The sequence below is a fragment of the Camarhynchus parvulus genome, chromosome 8 (assembly GCF_901933205.1).
Source record: "Camarhynchus parvulus chromosome 8, STF_HiC, whole genome shotgun sequence".
Classification (NCBI taxonomy): Eukaryota; Metazoa; Chordata; class Aves; order Passeriformes; family Thraupidae; genus Camarhynchus; species Camarhynchus parvulus.
The window spans coordinates 3,932,375-3,957,582 of NC_044578.1; the positions used below are offsets into that span (position 1 = coordinate 3,932,375).

The 25,208-nt window shown below is 42.6% G+C and overlaps 1 protein-coding gene across 11 annotated transcripts in view; it reads left to right on the forward strand.

Annotated features, from left to right (window-relative positions):
• Window positions 1–25,208, forward strand: part of DAB1 (DAB adaptor protein 1) — a 409,901-nt gene that overhangs the window by 258,311 nt on the left and 126,382 nt on the right. For 7 of the 11 annotated variants that reach the window (XM_030953037.1, XM_030953036.1, XM_030953042.1 and 4 more), the window contains exon 1: window positions 9,843–10,106. The exons of 2 other annotated variants lie outside the window; for them this stretch is intronic. The gene's annotated coding sequence lies outside the window, so the exon portion shown is untranslated. Of the gene's footprint in view, window positions 1–9,842; window positions 10,107–25,208 lie in introns of those variants that run through there. 2 more of the 11 variants (XM_030953046.1, XM_030953047.1) reach the window with 1 other exon arrangement.

The window sequence follows — 25,208 nt, forward strand, 5'->3', positions numbered from 1 at the left end:
ATTTTGGAGAAAAGCTCATTTATGCCTATTGCTTATGATGGAAAAAGGGGTGAGGATTATTTTTCTTAGTAGCCTTTTTAGCTCTGTTTAGTTCATGCATTTTTGAGATAAGGCTTTTCCCTTGCTTTATGTCTTACACTGCTCATCATAAAGGGATTGTGGTCTCGGCTGGAGCCTCTCAGTGCTGTAATAATTGCAATAAATGTGAGGGCTACTGCACCCAAAGTGCTCCTTAATGTCCTTCTGCCCCCAAATGGGAACAAGAAGAAGCTCTTTTCCTTTTTTTTTTCCATCTTAAAGGGAATGCACTAAGGTCACAACGTGCATCAAAGGTCTGTCTCTGCATCACTCAGCCCTCCACTAGGCAGGCTCTCTAACATGCACACTTTGATAGTTCAGTGACAGATCTCACCAAGGAGAAAGGACAGCATTTTAACCTTGAGTACACATTGCAGGAGAAAATTGCACAGGGACAGAAAAGCCATGTACAACTCCTGTGCAATGAGCTGAAGAAAAGGATCTTCATTGGGCTTTCCATCTAGAGGGGGCTTGGCAAGGAGCTGCCAAATGCTGTTGTTTTTTAAAAGGTGGGGGTTACTGTGCACTCATAGTGGCTGCAAGGGGTCAGTGCTGGAATTCCCAAGAGGATACCACTCCTGCCAGCAAATATTACTGAGGAGAGTGAGGCTGTAGTGAAAACAGGAGCACAATATTGTTAGTTCTCCCCAGAAGAGACATCAGTTTTCTCCTTTCTCAGCAGTGTACATCCTTCTTTGCTCCAACAGGACACACTGCATTCAAGATTAGGTATAACCTAACTCTTGGGTGGATTTTAGTGTGAAAAATGTGTGTCTGGATGGTTTTCTGGCTTGGGCCTTGCCAGATTTTGTTTATATAGGTTTACACTGGACTCCTGGGGGCAGGTGTCTCATTTCTATTGGGCTTTGAGGCAGAGGCCACAGAGTGGAGCACAGAAGTAATTGTTGGATCCAACCATGAAAATTGCTATTACTTGGTTTCTCTGTGACATCTGTTACATCCTGTTGTGCATGTGATGAGAGGCAGATTTTGTTTCGTTTCAGAATCTGTTGGTGAGCATGAATAGTATCTAAAATAGTCGTTGGCTCATCAAAACACACATAAAAGCCATTCTTCCCGAGCTCAGCTTCAGGAGGTGTAGCAAATCAGGGCTCTATAGCAGGAGGATTCAGTTCCCAGACTGTGGCAGAGGCAAAGCTGGGAGTAGGTGTGTCAGGCAGACTGCAAAACCCCCTGTGGACCAGCAAAGGAGGAGCAGCAAAAGTGGGAGGGTGGATTTATGGCTACCTGGCTATGCATACCAGCAAGCTGTGTTTAATTTCAGCAGATTTTCCCAGGATTTGCACATTCTCCCAGCCCAGCTGGAGGCAGGGGGGTTGTGTCCCCAGCACAGATATGGACAGCACCAGGCAGGGCTGGAGCATACGTTCCCACAGATTTGGGGTTGCCGCGGGGCCACGGGGCTGGGGGAGCTGCTGCACAATCCCATTTTCTCATCCTGGCATATGTGCTCCTGGTCACATTCCGGAGCATTTTACAGCTCTCCTCCTTCCTCATCAACAGGCCAGATGGATCTAGTCTTGCCTACCACCCACTCCTGAGCTGTGCTGTTTATTGACATTTGTCACTCCCAAGGACTTGTATTTGAGCAGAAGGTAAGCATTCAGTTTGCTGCTATAGGTCTTTTGTAATTCATTAGCTATTTAATCAATTTTTGACTTTTTTTTTTCCTTGCTAAAGACCATGTCTATGATTTATTTAAGTCCCGAGTGAAAATATTTAATATCAAAAGCTTTGTTTTTTAAACAATATGGATTTTCCCTGCTCTGAAAGCTGACAAACATCTCAGTCTTCTTCTTCAAATTTATTTATTTTTCTGTTGAGGAAACAAGCTCATTGTAAAGGAGATATGCATAGGCAGATGTTGATGAGAAATGAAGGAATCAGAAAGGAAGGAGCTATTTGGCTTAACAATACCTCAGATTTCTTTTTATTCTGTGTGTAACCTTGATTCCATGGAACTTCTCTGGATCCTGATGCTGCTGGTTTGGGCAGTTTTGTTAGAGGTTGGCACAGAGATTCAGTCTTTAATGCACAAGACAAGTGAGAGCCTTCCAAAAGTTGCCATGATGTGTTTTTAGCATCTAAAACTGGAATTTGGCCTTCATGTTGGGATGAAGGGGTGCCAGTGTATTCCCCAATTTGTTGAGTGTTATCCTGATTTGGAGAAATACAACCTTAGCCACAGGAACCACATATCTGAAAAACTATAATCCCTTCTGTGTATATGCTGTGTAGTCTCAAGCTGGACCTTAAGCATATGACAACTGCCAGTCTTTAAAAAATCCCATTTGTTAATGTTCTTTGGAATTATCCTGGTTTTGTGGCAGTGGATGAGGACTCCATAACCAGGTTGTAAATACTCTGTCTTGATTCTGTCAAAATTTCTTATTAAATGTGAATAAGAATGCCAGTAATGAAAAAAGACATAGACATTTAGGAACCTAAATTCCAGTGAGTGCCAGTAAGTAGTTTTCTAATATAAATAAATAGAATGCATTTGAGATATTCTTTTAAACCTCAGTGTTTTGGCTCAGGCTAACGTTATAAACTCTTTCAAGTGAAGGATTGTCTTTTTAGATAAACAGCAAAACCTCTTTAGAAAGGAAGCCCTGATCTAGTTGACACCTATAAATTTATTACAAAATAAAAATACTTCAAACATCCTTCATTTAAATTGTTATTTGAAGATTTCCATTATTGCATTGAGTTGCTATGGTGGCACTCGCAATTTCCATTCCTGCCTGGAAAGCGTAAAGAGAAAAAAAAAATATGAATAGCAAACATCAGAAAGTAATGATTTGTCATGTTTTGAAATGTATTACAGAAATATCAACTTAGGCAAATATGTTTGGCTGAACTCTGGCATGCTGCCTGGAGCTGAGGCTTCCAGACTTGTGCAGAGCCTCACTGTGTGCAGTGCCTGGCGACTGGGAGCTCCAGGGTCCAGCCTCCCTGCTGGACAAGGGGAAAATGGACATCCCAGAGTGGCTTTACCTGGACATCAATTTCATGGCGCTTTTCAGGGGTCCCAGAAGAGCTGAGATCTTGTATTGGAACTGGCACTTGTTGCTGTTGAAACGTGTGTGGAGGTCCTGAGTTCAGCAGCAAGCGAAGCAGCCCCACTGAATTCCTCAGTCTTTGGCCCAAACGTGTCCCACAGCCTGAAGGGTGGAGTGGTCAGTGTCAGTTTCACTTTGTCACAGAACCATGGAATGGTTTGGGTTGGGAGAGATTTTAAAGATTATTTCCAGTTCTACCTCCTGCCATGGGCAGGGACACCTTGCACTATCCCAGGTTGCTCCAAGCCCCATCCAGCCTGGCCTTGGACACTTCAGGGATGGGGCAGCCACAGCTTCTCTGGGCAGCCTGTGCCAGGACCTCCCCACCCTCACAGGAAAGGATTTTTTCCTAATATCCCATCCAACCCTGCCCTCTGGCAGTTTGAAGCCATTCCCCCTTATCCTGCCACCATGTGCTCTCATAAAATCAGCAAGCAGCAGTGGCAAAAGAGTCAATAATCAGCAGGTGTGAAAGAGGGATTATATCCATCCTTGGATGCTGCTGTTGGTTCTGAAATGGCAAAAGGGAACATATGCTGTGGTATCCACAGAATGGTTTGGGGTGGAAGGGACTTTAAAATTCACCTCATTCCAACTCTGCCGCCATGGGCAGGGATGTCCATGAGCTGGACTCAAGAGACAATGAGAGAGTAAAGGAAAGGTCAGGAATGAAGTGTAAAAGGCAAAGAAATGTACAGGTTACTGTTTAAACAAGAGGTTTTAAAAATGTATTATTATTAAAAGGAAAATGATGAAAAATTGATTTCATACTTTCAGATATAGCTTTATGTAGCAGTGGGCTCAGCTAACTCAAAGTGGACTAAGCAACTTCCAGAGGAAGGTGTCAGGAATCCTTTCTAGTGCCTAACAGAAATAACACATTAAATCTTACTTGAAAATGCCTTTTTCAGCTAGTGCTTATAATACCATGCTGAGGGCATATTTCAGGATGAGTCTGAGGTTAAAAAACACCTACTCAGTAACCAGTGGCGCTTGCTTCAGCACTTGAGTTTTCCTCAGAGGTCTTCCATCCAATTATTGGCCAGATCCAGTGATATTTAACTTATCAGATCTGACAAGAGCTGAACCCAAGGTAGACTGACTGCCTAAACATTTATTTGTGTCAATGACACGTTTAAAACTCTCTGCTCTGTCTAAATATTTAAAAGGAAATATAAAGAGGAAAATGTAATGTGACATAAGAGGAAATGAAAAACAACCTTACTTGCTGAGGACATTCACTACACAGAATTGCTGTCTCCTGAATACCTGTTATTTTGGCAGAAATTGAGGGGAATGCAGCTCTAAATATCGTGTTCATCTGTCTCTTTTTAACAAAAAATTATTTTCACAATGGCAAGTAGATCTTTTGCTGTCAAAACCATGGAATATGACAACAGCCAAGATCTTTAGGAACCTCTGAGACTGAAGTTTCCAATTGTAAAAGCCACATCTAAAAATGAATAAATAATGAAGATAAATATGTACTTAGTGAAAAGAAGCTGCAGTATTGTCCAAACCAGAGAGCTTAAATGTGTCAGCTGCTTGTTAAAGTTGACAAAATCTTAAGAACAAAGTATAATAAGTTTTTTTAATGGAGAAGTGGAGCGTTTAAACTTTTCAACCCCCCTTTTATTCTCTAACCCAGAGTAAAGCCAAATTTTGGAATTCTCTGTGAAGCAGATAACCTCTATTTTCTATGTATTTCTATAGTGGAAATACATTTTCCTTAGTAGGCATCCTTTGCTTTCAGTTTATGTGTATTTAAACCAGTGTGAGCACTCCGCAAGGTAATGCAGAACCATGTGGGCTTTCAGCATGTAAGGGATGCTGAACATTTTCTTCACCTGTGAAGTTCTCCTCGAAAGGAGTTTATTAAATTCCGAGGTGTCTCTGCGTGGATCATCAGTGGTGTCTGGGGGGAATGAGAGAACAACAGAACTCAGAATGTGTGCATAAATCATGCTCTTAGCAACATGTTCTCTGTTGGAACCTGACACTGATGTTTGCAAAAGCAAACCCTCTCTAAATTAGTTTGCAGTTAATTGGCTGTGAAAGGAAACGCACCTTGCCAAAAAGGATTTGAAATATGAAGCAGTTTGGATTTGTGAAGGAGTTGATCACTGTTCTTGGAGAATCACAGACTCTTTCATGGGCATCTGGGAAATAATGTGGTTCATAATCTCCAGTGCTTTCACAAATTCCATTATTTGGCAGGACAGGCATCTACTTGCTGCCATCTACTAGAAGATAAATTGATTTTGGAGGGGCAGTCTTGGACTGTTTGTTGGAGCTGCTCATTTGCAGCTGAGGAAAGTGTTTGCAGCAGGGTTAGTTCAGTAATATTTTGAGTATGTGAAGGAGAATTATAGGGGCTACCAGACAGAATAACAAGATCTTGTTTCTATTTTTCCTCCCAGGACTCAGAATTGAATGAATGGCCACATATATAACAATAATTAGTGTTTATGTTTGTCCTTGCCTGTCTCTGGGGTCCTTCCAAGCATTCCTGGAGAAATTCTGACAGGAGGCTTCTGACATACACGTGGTAGAGATGGACATAAAATGAGTATAGGTGGACTTAGCCAAGATCATAAACTAGTCAGTGACAAAGCTGAGATCTGAACCAAGCTCCTGAATCCCTTTCTGCACATGTGACCACGAGATTTTGCAATCTTTGTTGAGATGCATGAAAGGAAGGCTCCACCTGTGACCAAACTACAATACAGTAGAGGATCTACCTTCAGAAACCAGTGATGGATCTCTGGAACATTCAAGACTTAATCCCATTTTTAGTATTTCCATGTGCTGACTTTTATTAGAGAGATGTCAGTGGTATTTTTTGGGATAATGCATTTTCCATCAGATTTCACTGTGGGTGTAAGAATTATCACAACCTCTTCCTGGTATGTCACTGCCAGAAAATAGAGCAGCTTCCCAGTTTTCATGAAGAGGGACCAAAATTTTTCTACACAGATCTTTTTTGGTTGGCAAGAGCAGTGTTCAGCAACATATTCTGCTCAGTCACCTGAGGTATGTCTGAGGAAGTATCCCAAGAGATCTTTAGCGCAATAAGAGAGCTGAGCTTCTTTGCATTTGAGAAGACTGAGGATGAAACCAAATCATGATTAATTCTCCTGCTGAATGGCAAAAGGAGCTCACTGTGTGGCTACAGCAGTAAGGGATGGGCTACCATAGTTACTGATAATGCAGCAGATACTATTTTCAGTCAGTGCCTAATTGCCTTAGAGGAACTTATTAAACTGAAATCACTATTGTGTGAGGAGCTATTCACGTAGAGGATCTCCAGAGTGATCAAGATGATCCTGCTGTGGGCTACAATATAGATCAGTAAATGTGAAAAGGGGTTTTGTGAGAAGGCTGACATCTTGAGAGCTCACTTGGCAAGGGATGGGTCTGCATGTTGTGCTGTATTTTAGTAAGACATTAATAGCAGAAATAATGGCTCTCTTTTAGATATTAAATTCCCCCTCCAAAAATCCCACTTGAATCCAGCAAAGTGTAATATTGTGTGTCTTTCACTTCCAGATTCTTTCAAAGCACCAGCAAAAACTCATTCTCAGACATCCCTCAAAATTTCTCTGTACCATTAATTGGTAGCCCTTTGTAATCAGCACAGCTTGAGATACCTTAATTAGTTTCATGAAGGTAAGGCCTGTATTCCATCTCAGGAAATGTCCAGTTCTCATTAATGCCAGTGGCTGTCACACATGGGCATTCACAAGAACCCTACAGGGTTTTTGGCCAGTGGTTTGCCATTTTTGCAGGATGATGCTGGTTTTACAGTGTGCATTCTGCCTGAGCATTTCATGTGAGAAACCTACAGGCTTGCAGCTGGGCAGCACTGATGCTGATTAACTTGCCTCTGAGGTGAAACTGGGAAGTTTTTTGATTACTCTTCTCCTAGGGAGTCAGAAACTTTGACTGTGAATTATCAGCGAATTCGCTGTCAACAATTATCCTGCAAATTATCTCTTATTTGCAGGTAAACATTTTTGCTCTGTGGGGTGCAGTGGTTTACTAGCAACTGCAGCGCTTATTGAAATTGGATAGTATAACAAATTACTTAGAATCCAGGTCTACAGGTATCAGTGGTGGATATTTTAACGTCGTTTTGAGGCAATTCTTTAAAAAATTTGTACAGTGCTCTCGATTGTAAGATTGAATTCATCCTTCTCTCAACTGATGCACACAGGAACATTTAAAAATATTCTGATCATTGTCCTGTTAGTACAAATCTATTCAGGAGCTCAGCTAATCTTACTTTCCCTTTAGTTGTTTTAGCAAGTAACAAGTGACTGAGAGCTGCAGAAGCGACTACTGCAAAAATGGTTGAGAACTACACTTCTGGGTTTTGATCTTCAGCTCCTCTAGCTGTTCAGAGGAAATGAAATTTTTGGCCTACAGGTCTTAATATGTAACTCTTAATGGTTTATCACATAATTGGTGATGGCATAGTGCATCATCAGAAAGGAGAATATAGGAATGATGAGTTTAAGCTTTCCAGATAAACACAAGTGAATTCTGTCAGTCTTCACACCAAACTTCTTGCTCCTTTGCTTCTTGATCGTGTTTTTCAGTAGAGAGAAGGAACTGTGACCAAATATATGTTCTCATGTGAGAGTTTGTGTTGCAAAGTTATGGCCTAAAAAATATTTTACATTACACCAGAGCAGATTGCTTATGGTAACTCCTGCATAATGAAGGAACACAATGAAGAACTGCAGTGCATATTGCTCTTCAGGTCTGTTCTATTTTCATAGTTGTTTTTTTTTTTAAGTAGAAAATTGCATAGTATAATTACAAGTTCATTTGCATTCATATTACAAGCTGTGAGCTAGTAGTCTTTTATATTTAAAAAGTATTATTAGCAAGTGTGACTTGCATCCACACATTTCAGAAATGAATGGGAATGAAGTTTTATACTACTCAAAGTTGCCTCTCTACTTAGTCAGCTGCCAGCACCCCTCAAAACTCCAGGACCTCAGTGAGGCCAGCAACACAATAAATGCAACTTTATTTTATTGTGCACTGGTCAAAGGGTAAGAACAGCTCAATTACTGTTTTCCCCCCAAAAAACTGCCTTTTGGGAGCTAAGGGCCACCAATATTTTATTGGGCCTAATACATATAGACAAGCATGTCTCCTCAAGGATGCTGTCTATTATTTCCCCTAATGAATAAAAATTACTTTATTTCTACTTTAGTTCTTTGTCTTCCTAGATGGTGAAATTCTCATCAATAGGAAATTTTGCTGCAGTGAAGTTGACTACTTCTTTTAATTCACATTAGAATAAGTGGGTTCAACTGAGAATCTGACCTTTCATTTCTGTAATAAATTGAAATGCAGAAAACAGGTCTATAGCGAAAAGCTCCATTGAATCAACTACTTCTATAAATGTGGCTTGAATTCTGAATTTTTTATGTTGTAAATGTTATTACATGACATTATCTTTTATGCTTAATACCTAATGTGCTGCAGAAAGAATGATTGAGGGAGATGAAACTGATAATATTTGAGAATGTTACCAGATCTGTGCATGTACTTCCTATCAATCTGTTCACTCAGCCTTTCCCTCTGCTCCCTGCCCTGTTAAGTGTGTTGCCACATTGGTTCAGCTCTCCTGCCTGTCAGGTGGAGGTAAAATAACCTGTGGACATCTTTCTACCTTGTGAGCATCCTGGTGATCGCTGCCCGGCTGTCATCCCGGGGTGTGAACATCAGCAGCTGGGTACCTGCGTGTCCTCAGAACATCTCGCTGTAATTCCCGATCACATCCAATCCTCTCTAATGGTCTGAGCCCTCTTCCCTGTCAGCCCAGGGAGACGTGGCCACTCAGCCCCGGGGGGGTGAATCAGATCTATCTAGAGGCTGCAAAAAGCTTTTCTTTTTGTCATTTACCTCGGTTAGCGAGAGCAGCGCTGCTTTTATGCATTGATTGGAGATAATACCGGTGAAATGGCAATAACCTGGCAAATGGACTTCTCTCTGTATGTAAATCCTTTTCGGGAAGTGCATGACAGCCTCTGTTTTCTATGGGTCTCCGTTTGTAAAGAAGCTGTTATCACAGAATAAGTTTAATGGGTCGTGAATTTTGTGTTGAAAGGAGAGTCTCTCCATGACTTCTGATCCGCCTGCAACAGACCTATTGGCTCGGCAGCGAGTGCATTAGGCTAAATATGCTTCCTCCATTGACTCTGAAGGTAACAGCCCTAAATGCCTCATTAAATTTTCATGGGTGACTGCGAGAAGCCATGAGAAAAGCAGCACACTGGTGGTGCCGGCGGGGCCCCCGGCCCGGCCCCCGCCCCGCGGCCGTGCGGGGGGAGCCGCGATGGCGGGGCCGTGCCCGGGCTCCACGCGTGGGCAGCGGCCACCCCCGCCCGGGCTGCCCCGCTGACCGCCCTGCCTGCGCTCCGGGGAAGCCCTGGAGCCCCCGGGGAGCCCCCGGTACCGACTGCCCCCCGGCCGTGCTTGAGCGCGGTGCTGCGGGCGGGGCGGGGGAGTCTCCATGCGCTCCGCTCCGCTGGCCCGCGGGGCTGCCCCGGAGGCGATGACAGGCTCGGGACGAGCCGACGCGCCGAGCCCCCCCGCCCCGAGCGGGGACAGCCCCGCCAGCCCCCTCCTCGCCCGTCCCCCTCTCCCTGCCCAGCTGCACAGTGGCGCTGAGACCCCCAGCCCTGGGAGAGGAGGAGAAGGAGGAGGAGACCGACCCCTCATCAGCCGCGTTCCTCCACCGCACACCTCCCTTTTCCCCTCCCTCTGGCCTCAGCGCCGCGCTGGCGGGGCCGGAGAGGGCAGGCGGCGCGGGAAGGCGGCTCTCCCAGCATGGACGGGCCATGTGTATCCTAAGGAATAACAGCAGCTGCTGCGCCCACGATGGGGAGCAGAGGAATGCGAGGAGGAGAGGGCTCGCTGGGGCAGGTGAGAGAGCCGGTCCCTGCTCCCCTGCGCGGCCGGTCCCGAGGGCGGCGCGGCGGCAGGTGCGGGTTTGGGGGCTCAGCGGGGCGCGCTGCTCCTCCTGCCAGCGGCGAGCCCCTTCCCGCAGCAGCATGGAAGGGCAGCTTTTCTCCGAAGGAAGTTTATTTTTTGCCCGTCCTTCCCCCCTCCCGCTCGCTCCCGTCCCCCCGAGGCGGGGAAAGGGCTGGAATCTCCTGCGAGTCGCGGGAAGTTGCCGGCTGCGGGGCGAGCACCGTGCGAGGCTGCCCCACAGCCAGCCGAGCTCTGGGGCAAAGGTCTGGGGGCGCTTTCGCCATCCCCTGCAGCGGGGCATGTAAAAAATGAAAAAAAATCGAGGAGGGAGCCCCAGACGCGATGCGGCTGCGGGATTCCCCCCGGCCACCCCCGCCGTGCCGGGGGTCCCTGGGATGCGCCGCTCTGGGGAGCCTCGGCCGCGGCCGCCCCGCAGCTGGAAGCGCCGATCGGTCGCTTAGAGCCGCTTGCCGCGGGAAGCGCCGCCCGCTGCCGGGCTGGGAGCCGGCCGAGGGCTGGGAGCCGGCCGAGGGCTGGGAGCCAGCCGAGGGCTGGGATGCGGCTCGGCTGCGCCGGCGCTGCCCTGCCCGGGAAGGTGCGGCAGGGCCGGGGGACGCCGCGCTGAGGAGAGGCGGGGAAATGGCGCCCGGAGCGGGGCGGAGGGGCCGCTGGACGCGCGGCGAGCGGGGCGAGCTCGCCCTTCTCAGCCGGCGACCCTCTGGCGACCGCCCGCTGGTCCCTGGCAGCAGCCCCTGGCCAGCAGATCCCGGCCGGCAGCTCTGGTCAGCGGTGCCGGTCCAGGGCGGCGGGTGCAAAGTGACCGCTCGCGTTAGGGGTGCTGCGGGTTCGTGCGGCTCTCCCGTACAGCCCCTGCTTCAGGGGAAAATCCAATACCCCCCGTGATCTGAGTGTTCTGGAGTGCTTTCCTCTCGGGGCTGTGCACGGCCACCGAGTCACCAGGAGCAGGCAGCCGGGAGTGAAAGTTGAGAGCGCTGCGGTGGGAGGAAGGTGGGCGCAGGAGCTGCGGCCAGGCTGGATCAGGACAGCGGTGACAGAGCCCGCAAGGACCGGCAGGACGAGCACGGGACTGTGAATTCCCCAGAGCCAGCTCTTCCTTTGGTGTTTTCCAGGGTGTTTCACACGCTGGGAGCTCAGGTTCATGAGCGGCACATTTGAAATGCCTCTATGAATGGTGAAGTGGGATGCTGGGACTAGTAATCATAGTAAAGAACAGTAGACAACAAAGCTGGTTGCTGGGCTGGAGAGTCCTGGAGCTTGCAGAAGAATGGGAAGTTTTTAATTTCCCGACGAACTTCTGCTTCATTGTATATTTCAAACCGGTTAAGTCAATTTCCAGGTCTTTCCCCGCAGTAGTTTTAAAAGCAAAGTCCTTGGAACTCTTTGCCATTTGTCTAAATTCTGAATGCATGTCTGAAGCATTTAATCATGTTTATTGTTTTCAGCCACTCAAACGGAATAAAAATTACTTATCGTTGACGAAGCTTATCTCGCAAGCTGTTTCACAGTATGTTTCCATTGCAAGGCACAGCGCTGTGTTAAACTACTGATGACTGTATTGTTTATTGTTCTTTCATTCCCCACCCTCACCCCCTGTAACACCGGTATCAATCTGTTCCTTACTGCTCTACTCAAAAATAATGGAGGAGCAAGTTTTCACCAGCTTGGTATTTTCACTTGTAGCTGAGATTTATGTCTTTTATATTTGCTCTTAAGCTGTTTTTCATTCAGTGTGCTAAAGGCAGCTGATGTATTAAGAAAAGAAGGAAAGCATAAAGCTAAAAGGGACTTTGAAACTCCAGAGCTGAAACTGTGCATGGAATTAGTACTGGATCCACAGCATTATTTATTTATCCACATACATAATACCTTCCTGAAGCATAAGGTTCCTTGCCCCTTTGTCATTACCATTTGATGTCATTACACAGCTAAAATGCACTACTCACACTGGTCTAGAAATACAGATTTATTTTTTGGAGTGTTTTGGTCTTGGACTGTACCTCATAGGTGGTTTTGCTGCACTTTAACAGTATCTCAACACAGTGATGGAGGACACCATCGTGTTTTCTTGCAGGATTACCTTTGGGACCTTAGTGACTGCACACATCAGTGGTTTCATCTTAGGAGGATTGAAATTGATTTTCTTCTTTTTTTTTTTTTTTTTTTATTTTTTTTTATCTCAGCCAGTGAAAGACCCTGTGTGTGTCCTTTGACCCATGGCCTCACATGATGAAGTGAAACCAGTAGTGGAGGATGTAGACTTGAAGTAGCTGCTACTAAAATGTAGAGGTATCAGAATGAACTCCTTATCCTGATCAGCCTGTGTGATTCTTTGGGCAAGGCACAATTTTTTAAAATTTGCAAAATTTGTAAAGCTGCTGCATATATGTAACAAAATAAATTTAAAACACAAGCATTATGATACTTTTTTTTCCTACTTTTGATGGGTCCTTGCTCAAGCCAAGGAAGATCGACCATTCCCTCTCATCCATAACAGGCCTTTGTCTCTAAAGTATTTTATATTTCAAATTTTTTGCAAGGCATTTGTGTTAAATTTAGCAACAGCCAAGCTCAGCAACTAAATATCAGTGAGGTGGGAGAACCTCTTTTTTTTTTTACAACCTTTTTTGCATTTTAAAGTGATAGCAAATACTAGCAAAGAGGAACACGATTTTCTAGATGTTATAGTTCAAATTAACTTTCCCAGTCAATATTTAGTCAAGGTCTTGATGGTTAAAGTTAACTGTCCAAGTCAATGTTTAGTCAAGGTAATGACTTGGTTTTTATAAACACTACCCAAGCATTCTTGCAGAATTAATCAGAGTTGCTTGCTCAGCCAATTACTTAGGAATAAAGCTATGTTATTACTTGGTCTCTCATATGTCCTGTTCTGTTTGGTGTTATTTCAGCAGTGCTTGCTTTCAGCCCTTCTGTGGCTTCATTCTTACAGCACCAGCTCTGTGTTTAAGGCATTTCTTTGCTTTTGGGAGGTAAGGGAAGTCCTGCACTAACCTGTTTTTATGGGTAGGAAGATGAGGCGTGGAGATGCCAGGTGCAGGCTCCCAGAAGGAAGTGCAACATGTAGTGCAAGAACAACATTTATTTATGTCCAAGAGCTCTTCAGGAGCTTGTGCTGAGCAGCTCCTTGTTCAGTGCTCAGGAAGAGAGGAGCACTTGGGATAAAACAATCATTAACAATGTATGGAAACCATTTTGGTGTCTGGGACAAAAGTGATGAAATTGAGAATTGTTGGCATTGGTACTTAGAGTGAAAGATGGAAGCATGTTGTGATCTGGGGAAGAACTGGAAATCTTCATTGTGATTCTTCATTTCTTGGCATCCCTTTAGATGGGATCTTCATTCTTCCAGGATGGCAGTTCAGTCTCTTAAACTGACATTAGAATCACAGTCTGGACTTCCATTGTACCAGTGTTTTTTTCTCTTTCTTTCTTTTCCTTTTTTTTAATTGTACCACTTGCAAATGCATTCCCTGCAATTACATGGGTATTAGAGTAGATATTCATTAGGATTTTACTAATCTGAACCTCAAGTGCTGTTCTGCAAATTTGCCAGCCTTTGTAAGGCAGTGCTTGACTTCATCAGCTGCACTGTTTTATTATGAGTATTTTGATACAGTAGAATGAAAAGCATATATTCTAAACCAAATGATTAATCAGATTGAAACATTTTCATTTTCATACTTTGATTTGTCACAAAGAGAGGCTGCAGCTCTATATTTTTCTCTTAACACTAGTTTTTGCCCAGTCTAGCTGCAGCCAAATGACATTTCATTGTGGTGGTTTAGGAATTTCATCTATGAATCAGTCTTCCATTTCTGTTTCAAGGCAGCAGAATTGTCACAGCTTAGAGAAGGTGAGTAAACCCAGCACTGTGAGCTCCAGGAAAGGTACCTGTATTTGTGTATTTAATCTTACACCGTTGTCAAACAAATTTGTAAGTTTTCCAGGTGTAAGGAGTATTCTAGATTCTTAACTTTGTTTATTTAAGTGGTTCAGCCACATGTACAAATCCTCTGTCAGAGCCCACCAGTGTGAGCCTTGCTGGTGACAATGAGGTCTCTGGTGGATCTGTCTCAAGGTGCTGCCATAATGAAGAACCAGACCAGAACAAGACCTGCCAGCTTTTGTCTCTTCATCAATATATTGCTTTTTGTGGAGTGAGAGTGCAGCTCATTCCCTGGGCTGACCCTGCTGCAGGTGCAGAGGCTGCTGTGTCCCCAGCTGTGGGGGAAGCAGCTGCCCAAGCCCCAGCCCTTCAGACAGCTGCGTGTCCTGACCAGCTCCATCCACAGCGGAGCAGCAGCCTTGCTGAAGGGCTGCTTGTCACATCTTGCTCTGCCTCAGTCCTCTCTGAGATACATGAAGCTGTTGACATGAACTTATGGCCCTTGGAGGCGTCAAGATTTCCTTCAGTAACTCATGGGATCAGGGAGAGGATGGCTGTGGGTGAGCTTTTGAAAATCTGTTCCTGAGCAGAAGCCTGCTGGGGGAGCTGGCTCCAGGCACTTTCCAGCCCGTGATCCTTTGCACTTTCTGCAGACAGTCATTCCATTTCTCTTGGTTTAATGAGGATGCAGAGGTTACTTTTCTTCAGGGTATTTCATCTTATCTATTTATTTTCTGTCTTATGTTTTATATTCTTTCTTAAGGATAAGAATATTTTCTTAGATTTTAGATGTACAGAAGAAATTCCTCCCTGTGAGGATGGCATAGGGAAAAAGAGAAGCTGTGGCTGTCCCATCCCTGGAGGTATCCCAGGCTAGGCTGGACAGGGCTTGGAGCAACCTGGGATGGTAGAAGGTGTCCCTGCTGATGGCAGGGGGTAAAACTGGATGAGCTTTAAGGTCCCTCTCAGCTCAAACCATTGTGTGATTTTATGATATGTACCACATTAAAAATAGGGCAGTTGCTGGTTTTTTCTGTATTGAATTTTGTATATCTCTGTGTGTGTGTGTGTATATATATATATATGTCTATATGCAAAGATTCATTAGCTGCCCTCTTTACTTCATAAGGATTTCTCAGGTCTCCAGGTATTGCCAAGCAGTTACACTGTGAGATTCCCCACCCCCAAATATTGATTGCTCTTGTGGGTAGAGGAGCAGCAGTTTCTTGAGAGTCTTTGCAATTCCCTGAGCCTGAAGGCAAATGAATTGAAATTTAGTGGACCACCTAGTTCTTGACTCAAAATTCTCCAAAGAGGAGTCTGACCTAATTTATATTGTATTGGAACAAATAATCCTATCATGCATGTGTGCTCGCTGTTTTGTTTTCTTTTAGCAGGCATATTGCTGTCTTGCAGAAACTTCAGATTTAGATGTTAGGCAATGTCCCTGTGGTTTTGGGAGGTGCTTTTCTTCAGTGAGTACTTACTGGAAAATTACATTTAGAGGATACTCGTGAAGAGGAAAACAATCAAGACAGAATACTAAGGCTGCTAGAATTATTCATACCTGAATGTGAATGTACGGTTGTTTAGAACTGAGGATAATCAAGAGTCTTCTAATACAAAGTCTCCTCATTATTACTAAAGATGGAGCTGGGATCTCCCCAAAATGCAGTATAAATATCTGTCATCACGTGTCCCTGTGATAGGGTTTCTGGTGGGGTTTGATGTGGGTGATTTAGGGTTGCTGAGGGTGTTTGTTGGGGCCAGAATGTGTTGAAACTCAATGGGAGCTGATCAGCATCCAGGCATTGCAGTTGTGGCCTCTTAAAGCAATTCCAGGTGTGCAAAACCCTTTTAATGTTATTCTGTAGAGAGTAGCACCCATCAGCCTGTCTGTCCCAAGATACACTCCAAAGCTTGTCAATCCATCCATCTGTGTTCATGGTTTGGGAAAGAGCTGTCTAAATCTGCACAGGTTTAGTTTTGGGAAGCTTAGGAGAGCTTTGAGTCTGCAGAATTTCAAGATCATACCAAGAGTTACCTGAAAGCTGTTCTTTGCTCTTGAATTTCTTGAAGAACTTGGATTACTGGGAATCCAGTTGATGCAATACCCATTTCAGAGTTTCCCTTTTACAGAAATGTCTTCTACCCAGCTGACAGAGCAGTTACTTAGGGAACAGCAGGCATCAATATTGGATGTTTCTTAACCTAAAGGATTATAAATTTTTTTCAATAATTGAAGTAACTGAGGGGAAAATTGGGAGTGATCTTTTTTTACACCATGAAAAGAAAAAGCTGAATTTCTGTTCCTTGAGATGCAGCTCAATAAACTATGCTAAAACGGCAAAGAGAAAGAACACTTGAACTTGTTTAACCTTTCCAGGATCTGTCAGTCTCTGCCTGAGACTGGCCAGAACACCTCTATTGGCATGTGCTTTTTGCCAGATTAACATGGATTAGGTCACTTGAATTCTCCCCTCAATGAGTTCATACCTTTCCTTTAATCCTCTCTCATAGTATCTGTCAGGATTGATGTGGGAAAGAAAAGCTTCTCCTACATTTGGGATATTTTAAACAAATAGTTAGCATGAAGAATTTGTTTTACCTTTTTTAATTTCCTTGTGTAAGCTTTACAAACCAAATATTTCTTAGCATGTCATGTTCTTCTTGTGGTTGTGGTGGGGTAGGAGACTGTTCTCTTGGTTTTGAGGTTGGTGATGATGGGCACACTGATAACTTGGTGCTCTAGAGGATTCCTGGCTTAGGAATTTCCAAGTAGCTGCATAGTTAAGCCAAGCATAAAAGTAATTAGGAAAAAAACCCTAAAATACTTCTAAACTTTAATGTAGCAGAGCTGATATTCAGGAAATTGCACTGCTCTTCAGTTTATCAACAGTCAATGCAGCAAATATTAATATTTCAATTTTCCCTTTCATTCTTTTATGTAAAAAAATACACACTTAATTTAGTTTTATTGTTACTGCCTCTTATGTCAGTTTTTTCCTAGCCCTGAGGCTGATCAGCAAATTCAAATCTTCTAATGGCAAGATTAGATGACCTGTTAGTTGTTCATGTCTTAAATTTTAGCAGCTATTCCACAAATATCAGGGGTCTTCCTAGCAGGTGGATTTCCCCCCTGCTTTTTAAACATAGTGAAGGTTTTCCCATTCCAGGATTTTAATTTCTCTGAATGTGCATACATTTGGAAATGTGTTTGTTGTGCTACACTAACATTGACAGCATCACTTGGAAATGTTGTGGCCCCTGTTTGTGGTTTTAAAACACCTGGTAGTTGTTTGCAATAAAGACTCCACTTTTTAATTGCACTATAATTAATACAAAACAAATCAACAGGAAGTGCTACTTCACACAGCGTGTTAACAGTTAGTTCAAGTTTCAAAACAGTAAAAAAAACTCCATCAGTGAGTTTAATAAAGATTTTTTTATGAATGGGTTTTTCTTTGTGGCTGCTGAAGTAATCAAATCTCACATTATGGCTTCAGGACAGTTTTCCACCCACCATCCCTGTGTGATAGTTTTTATATATTCTGACCCATTTTTCTTCTTTCTGAAAACAAGAGAAATAAAATGTTTGAGAAGTCCTAAAGAGGATAACAAATTGAATTGACCACTTACTGTTCCTGGCACTCAAATTTTATGGTCCTTACCTCCCTAGTGATGGAGTGAGCTATTCACCAGCGCTGCGTGAGAGTTGCAGCTGATGAAATTTGGTAAAGTTCTTTCAAATCAGAGCCACTACGCTGATTTCCATCACATGAGGGCTTGTCCCCTGTTGCTATGTTACATTTGTAGCAAATGCTAATTGAATTTGGTGCATACAGATCCTCAGAGAAAAGTGGGAATTGTTACTCAGTGAATCCCACTGAGCCACGCTTCAGTTTCTGGATTTCAGTGCGGGATGCTCCCAGAGAAAACATGAAATCTTCTTTATGCTGTCAAACAACACCAGAAAAATAACTCTGCTGCAGCCTCAAAACAGATCTGAGACTTCAGCACTGCTTGAAAAAGAACAGCAAGTGATTTTCATGATGGAGTTCTGGTTGCCGCTCTTTATTTTCTTCATCGCAGGACTGTGGGTCCAACAAAGTGCCTGTTTGTGGTTGTCCCTTTTGGATGTAGAGTTTCTCATGTTTTATTCTTGCATAATTTGTTCTGTTGGATTCTCAGATGAAGTGAGGATGTGGCAGAGAGAGGACACTCCAAGGGATGCTTCTGTGCCTCAGCAGTCCTTGTAGAAGCAGCTGAGTTTGTTGACTTAGACATGATGCCCAGTCCTGAGAGCTGAAATTTAGGTGAGAAGAATCTTGTCCTCAGTCACTGGACTCAGCTGCCTTTTTTCCAGAGAACGCAAATCCAGGGGAGCAGATCATGCATACATCAAGCTTCAAAATATTGCTCAGGCTGTGCAGAGAAGTAACTCAGTTCTTTATTGCAAAGATCATCTCTAGTTCAGAGAACAGACTGCAAGTGACCCGTGCACATTGTGGGTGGCTGGTTCTGCTAATCACTGCTTTTAGATGGAGCTTTTTGGTGGAGATGGGAAGAAGGACAGTGCTTTGAAGGGAAGTAGCACAGGTGGAGTAATTGGTCTTGTGGATCTGTGATCAGAAGAATAAATTTTCCTGATGAAGACAACGTTGATTTTCTTCTTTGTGGCTGAAAGTGTGTACATAATTTGCAATGTAGCCAATGAATAAAGCAGGTATAACACCAATTTTAATGTCTCTATTGGATTACCTCTAAGACTTTTTCTCATTCTGGTGGACTGGGATTATCTTTGGCTGGCTGCTTCAGAGTGATTATTTATTAATTAATTTATTAAGGACACTTATTTTGAGGTTGAATAATAGTGAATATATTATTTTATTTTCATAAGTGTACATATATTTTCTTGAGAAAGACTGACACTGGGTTTTTCCAAGACAATCAAAGGTTTGATTTGCTACAAGAAACAGGCATCCAGAAACCACCAGGAATTGTGCTGATTTAGTGTATGTCTGGTTTCTGCTCCAAAAAACCTCTGCATTCTGGAGATCAGCGTAGTTTCACTGCTGTGTATTCAGACAACACTGGAAAAAACCAAAAGGACTGAAACAAGGATGTCTGGAGGATTCCTTCCCACTTAGGTGAAAATTTTCAACTTAAGACAAAGTTATAATCAGCAGGAATAGAAGTAGTTCATGATAGCTCTGTAGTTCTAACATTAATAGAGCATGAAAAAGTTCAGCCTAGAGTTCCAGGAGGTGGTTGAAGAGGTTTGGTCACTGCTGGCACACTTCTGTTGGGCTGCATCTTTATCATTCCACTACCACTGCATGAGATAAAATGCAGACATGACAACATCTTGTGTATTAATCTTGCTGAGTGCTAATTGTTCCAGCAATTGCTTCCTGTAAGGAGTTGGCCACACTGGGTACATTAGGGAGAGCACAGTGCTAAATAGAATGAATTGTGTATTCAGATGTACTTTAGCTTGTACTTTACTTGCAAAAAGTGGAGAAAATCTTGTCTGCCTGTCTTGAAAGTGAAGGGGATAATGTCTGGAGGAACAGTTCCAATGCCTCACAATTAATAATAGCACTTTGAAGAGAAGCTTTTAGCAGAAGGCGAGCACATAGGTTACAGATTAGTACAGAGAACAATGTAATTTTTGTGCTAATATGTTGAGATCAAATAACTCATTAATAGGAGAATAATTTATAAGGATGATGCAAGTAGGAGAATAAAGTTCTTCTAAATATTAATCTACTGCATATATTATTTATTGTTGTAATAAAAGGTTGAGGAGTAGACAAGGGAGACTGAAATGCCTTGCAGTTTCTAGTAGAGTTCACAAAGTGCTTTTTTAAAGGACATTTCTTTTAAATGAAGAATGCTGGCGTGACCTTTTGGTGAGGTAGTGGTAATAACTTGTAAAGTTTCTAAATGCATGTCTGTGCACTAATGTGAGAGGGAAACTTCTGAACCAAGGTTCTCTTCTCAATCCCAGCTCTCTCAGCCTTTCCTCCCAGCAGAGCTGCTCCACCCCTCTCATCACCCTGGTGCTGCCTCTGCACTCACTCCTACAGCTCCACGTCCTTCCTGTGCTGTGGATCACACTTGGGAAGAGAAATCCAGAGTTTTGGCACTTGTAAAAGAGTGTTATGACCCTCCCACCTCAAATCTCACATGCCCAAGGTTGTCTTTTTAAAGACCTATTACATTTTGTGGTTATTGCCTTAGGAGCTGTGTTGCAGTGAGTCCAAAATTTAAAAATTACAATGGGAAAAGCAGCTTAGGAAAGAGTCAGGGTGCAGAAAAGAAACAGCTGCTGTTACAGGTACAATGTGTTACTACCTACAGCCTCCCTTTTATCCACTGAATAATTTTGTATTTAACAGCAACTTGTGAAACAGTCTAATGATGTGTTAATAAACTGGAGTGGGACACATTTTAATTGTCAGTTTTTTCAAAGGTTTTTTATCTGCTGGCCTACTTCTTCAGGAGTGTGAGTAGATGATTAGGTTATGTATTCTATTTTTGAACACTCTTTTTGTAGTACAAAGCCTGGCGTGCTTCTGTCATTCAAAAAACCTGACATGACTCTGACTCCCCTCCTGTGATAATTCTGATTGATCACTGAGGCTTTTAAGGCACTAACACCACCTGTAGAAGAATTCTTAGCATGTGACAGAAATGTGTCTTGCTTGTTTTGGAGAAGGGGAGTTCACACACGTTCACAAAGATTTTTAGAACAGCTCCTTGTAAATGTTTGCAATGACTGTAAGTCAGACTATGTGTAATTGAAAATTCAGCCTTCTTTATATTTTGTGAAAGCTTTTTCACCTGTTTCTTGTTCTTGTGTGATATTCTGGCACCTGTTGATGTTTGAAAGATTATTGCCGCATTTCAGAGCATAGTATTGGGTGGAAAATGGCTTTACTGATGTTTTTCCTGGAGTAAGTCAGAGCTGTTGTTCCTGCCATTAGATAATCTTCATATATTACTGTTGATATGCATGTAGGAATGTGTTGTGCTTAACATAAATAAAATGTTACTTGCCTTCAGTTTTTAGCTGTGGTAAACCAGATGTTTTTGAGCTCTGGTTTAGTGCTTTGCACTGCTGTTGTGTAGCTGTAAATCTCACAGGAATTCTGTCCCCTAGGGAGCCACTTTTCCTCGTGCCCAAGTGAGCAGTAAAAAAGCTTTTGCCCTGCACAGAAACCTGTAAGTTGTGCACGTGCTTCCAACTTCAGTGTCTTCATCTCTATTGGACATAGGTAGAAAATGCAGCATTACTTTCTGAAATGGCCATCAGAGCTTCCTAATGAGACACTTGGATTTTTTTCCTCCTTTGACAGAATTAAATGTTACCTATTAACCATAATGCTTAAATTGATGAAGTGTAAAACTAGTGAAATGGGTTACAGGGAAAGGAAGTGAAAATATTATGAACCATATTGCCCTAATTTATGTCTTCTTAGAAAATCCATCTAATGAAATTAAGTATTTGGAATAATTCAGCGTATGATATTCAACAAGAAGTACAGCAGTAATGGTAGGATTATCTTGCTTTTAATATAGTAAGGAAGATACAGCTCCTTTTCTAGGGAGGAACATCAAATCCTAGTGTGTTGAGATCCAGGTGCATCATCAAGACCAGGTTTTCTTTTCTTTTGACCTACACTGTTCTGTTTAATTGAGTAGCTGTGACAGCAGTTTCTGCTGTGCTCTTTGTGACCTTAAATAGAGGCAGATGAGGTGCCAGCTCTTCGTGTGAGTTCTTAATCCCAGTTTCCTGATCCCTCTCCTTTCCTCATGGCTCCTTATCTGGCTGCAGCTCCTCTCTCATAAATGATTGTCTCCATCCACCCTTAAGCTCCCCCTACCACAAAGCTGTTTCTACATCTTGACTCCCAGACTGAACCTCCCAAGTCCTCCATTATTAAACAGCTCTCACAAATTCTTCTCTTCTGCTTCTTGTGATACAAGACTTCGTGTCAGAGTCAATCCCTTTTTTCTCTGCTCTGACTCTTCCGTTTTATGCATTCAGACTCAGCAGCTTGCTGGGTGCCTTGATGGAAAGATGAACCTCTTGCTGTCACTTCCACTGTTCTGTGTAATTTCAGTTCAAAGCAGTAATTAAAGAAATAGTCCATTTTCCAGGACAGTGTTTATAGGAATGTGAATGCACATTTTAGTTCTTTCTGGAGGCTGCAGGAGGGTTGATAACATAGAGGGATTTTTGTGTAAAGGGGTCATCCTGGACAAATGTAAAATCTCTTTTTTTAATTTTAAGTAGTTTAGGGCTTGGAATGTTTCGTTTGTAGCTTTTTTTTTTTTTGGTTTGTTTGTTGGCTTGTTTCTTTTGGGGGGGAGGGGGTTGTTGGTGGTGGCTTTTTTAGTATTGGCAAGAAAACCAGATCTGTGATACGAAGACCAAATCCTACTCCCAGTTTCAAAACTCAGCAAACTTTTCAGATATAAGTTTGTAAATGCTAATTTAATGTGGTCAAAACACAGTATTTCCCTACAGCCTAAATTTTGGAAGCTATTCAACCCATTCATCCCTGACATCCTGAAAATCGCCCCAGAGCAGATACACTTGACATGTAGAAATGTACCCTGAACATTTCAAAATCTGGCAAAGCTGCAAAGTGATTAAAGGGAGTGAGAAGTGTTAGCCAACCTTATCCACAGGTGGTGCTTCCTACCCTGGCTTTGAGTAGAGAAAATGTAAATAGGTAATTTATTTTAAGGGAGTTATTTAGCAATGTGATTGTTGATAGCTACATCATAAATAAACCGCCCAGAATTTTTGGTGAAATTTTGGTGAGATCAAAGATGTAAAGAGTAACTGGGAGAGTGGATTTTGTGCAGCTGATGTACTCACTGAGGTACTCTGGGACTGTTGGTTTAGCCAATATAAAATGTGCTTTATCTGGTGACTCCTGTGAGACAGGGCATGAGAGTCATTGATACCAAGAGTTCTCTTGACTCTTGTTAATGGGGGAGAGAAGAATTGAAACTACACTGGAGTTTGGCTTCTTATCTCCCTCATGATAATCATGGTGTGCTTAATGGCTGTAAATGTCTAAAGCATTTTCTTCAGGTAAATGAGTTTGGGATGTGGTTTTGGAATTTAGGGGGAGGAAGATGTATAAATGCAACCAATATTATCTTCTTGGGCCTTTATTAGAGAATTCAAGACATGCAGATGCCAAGTCAGGGAGTGGAAATGTCATCCTTCAAAGACACATGAAACTCAAGGACTGTGATAAAAGTGTTGTGCATTCTGAGGTACTGGAGTTACAAAGAAAGCTTGTAGTTCATGGAATTATATCCATGAGTCTTTCAATATACTCAGGTTGTTCTTTATTTCCTATGGAGCATTGCAGAATTCGTTTCCCTCGAGGTGACTGAGTAAAGCTGGAAAAAATCCTACCTGATCTTTAATAATCCTTCACACACATGGTAATGCTCCAGAATTGTACTATCATTGGATAATTTACACTTAAATCCTTTCATCTCTGTGCTCCCACCTTAAAAAAAATCCTTTAGTGTTCCGGGGAGCCAGGGATTGCACACTTGAAATACCTTGGACTTGTTACCAGTTCAGTCTCACCTGCTTACACTGATTTATTGTGATTTTCTTTTTTTTCTGAGGGCAAGACTGAAAAATACATTTCTCCCGTTATAGTTAATAGATTCAGGAAGTAATTTGCAGATCAGGAAACAATGGATCTCATATGATAAAAGCACTGCCTAGGTAATTCATAAGGAAGATAAACTTGTATTTTTAAGCTTGCACATTTTACTCTTATTTGTAGGCCATGTATTGCTCTCCTGTGCTTTCCACCATTAAGCAGTAACATTATTGCATTAGCAAAAAAGCACTGCTGCTTTGACTGGCTTTCCGAGCCACACACAAAATCAGATAATGCATTTTACTGAATTATGAAGAACTGTGTTATTTGTTTATAACTGCTCACTTAGTTATTGCTCTCAGGGCTCCGTGTTACAATTTAATCACTTCCCTGCATCTCTGCAGCTCTCCCAGGCTGGTGGGAGCAGCGAGGGTACAAAGCAGAGTGACTGGCAGCTAAGTGTTTCCATCAGTCAGGATACTGATTTATTTCTGTGAGGAGGAGTGTAAAGGAAATGAGAGTGGCTGTTTTTTGTAAGTGATGTGCTGACTAGTCATCAGTTAAACACTGGAGGTCACACATAAACACTGAAATCTTGAGAAAGGAAAAAAAAATAAAAACCTGGAGTGTGTCTTGTCACCCTCACGGCACACAGGCTTTGGGACGTGTGTGATGCTCAGCACGCCCTGAAAAGGCAGCGCAAAGGATGAGTCTGGAATCTTTTCAATTACAAGGTTTTCCTCACAAAAGATGGGATATGAAGCATTAAAAGGCAGGGTGGTAGGAATTCTTTATTTTCAAGTTGCTATACATATTTGTGAAGTAACTGTATTCAGGACTCTGGCATTGCAGAATGTTTAAGGTGGACCCAAAGAATTGGAATAGAGCAGGTGATGTAAATATCTGTGCAAATGGATCCCTTTTGGAGTTAAAAATATAATTTAACTTGAGCAAAAATAGGAGTAAAAACATTGGTGGAATATTATATCTGTGCTTTAAAAATATTCATAGGTATGCCTGAGATAGGAACAGATACATTAAAGTTTTCATTGCCTACTTTGAGGCAATAATGTAATTTTATGTCCTCCTTGAAGTGCTGGTTTTAATCTGGAAAAAATAATTCTTTTTAGATAGTCAAAACAATAAATATTCTATAGCAAACCTGACAGCATTAGATGATGTTTACAGGAGATTGAAAATTCAACTTAAGTTTTTTGCTAATGGTGTATAATTCCTTCTGTATTCCATCTGAACCCATACAGATATAAAATCCAGAGGAAACCAGCAGATAGTTTTGAAAGAAGTTAGGTCTTTCTAAGATTTTAAACCTCCAGAGCCCACTGAAAAATCTGTGCTCAACAATTAGTGCTTTTGTAGCAAGCAAGATACCTTAGCTCTCAGGAGACTGCTTTAGTGGGGTATTCCCTAGAAATCCCCCTGTAGCCTAGTCTACATTTCATCTTCTTTTTCTAACCTAAA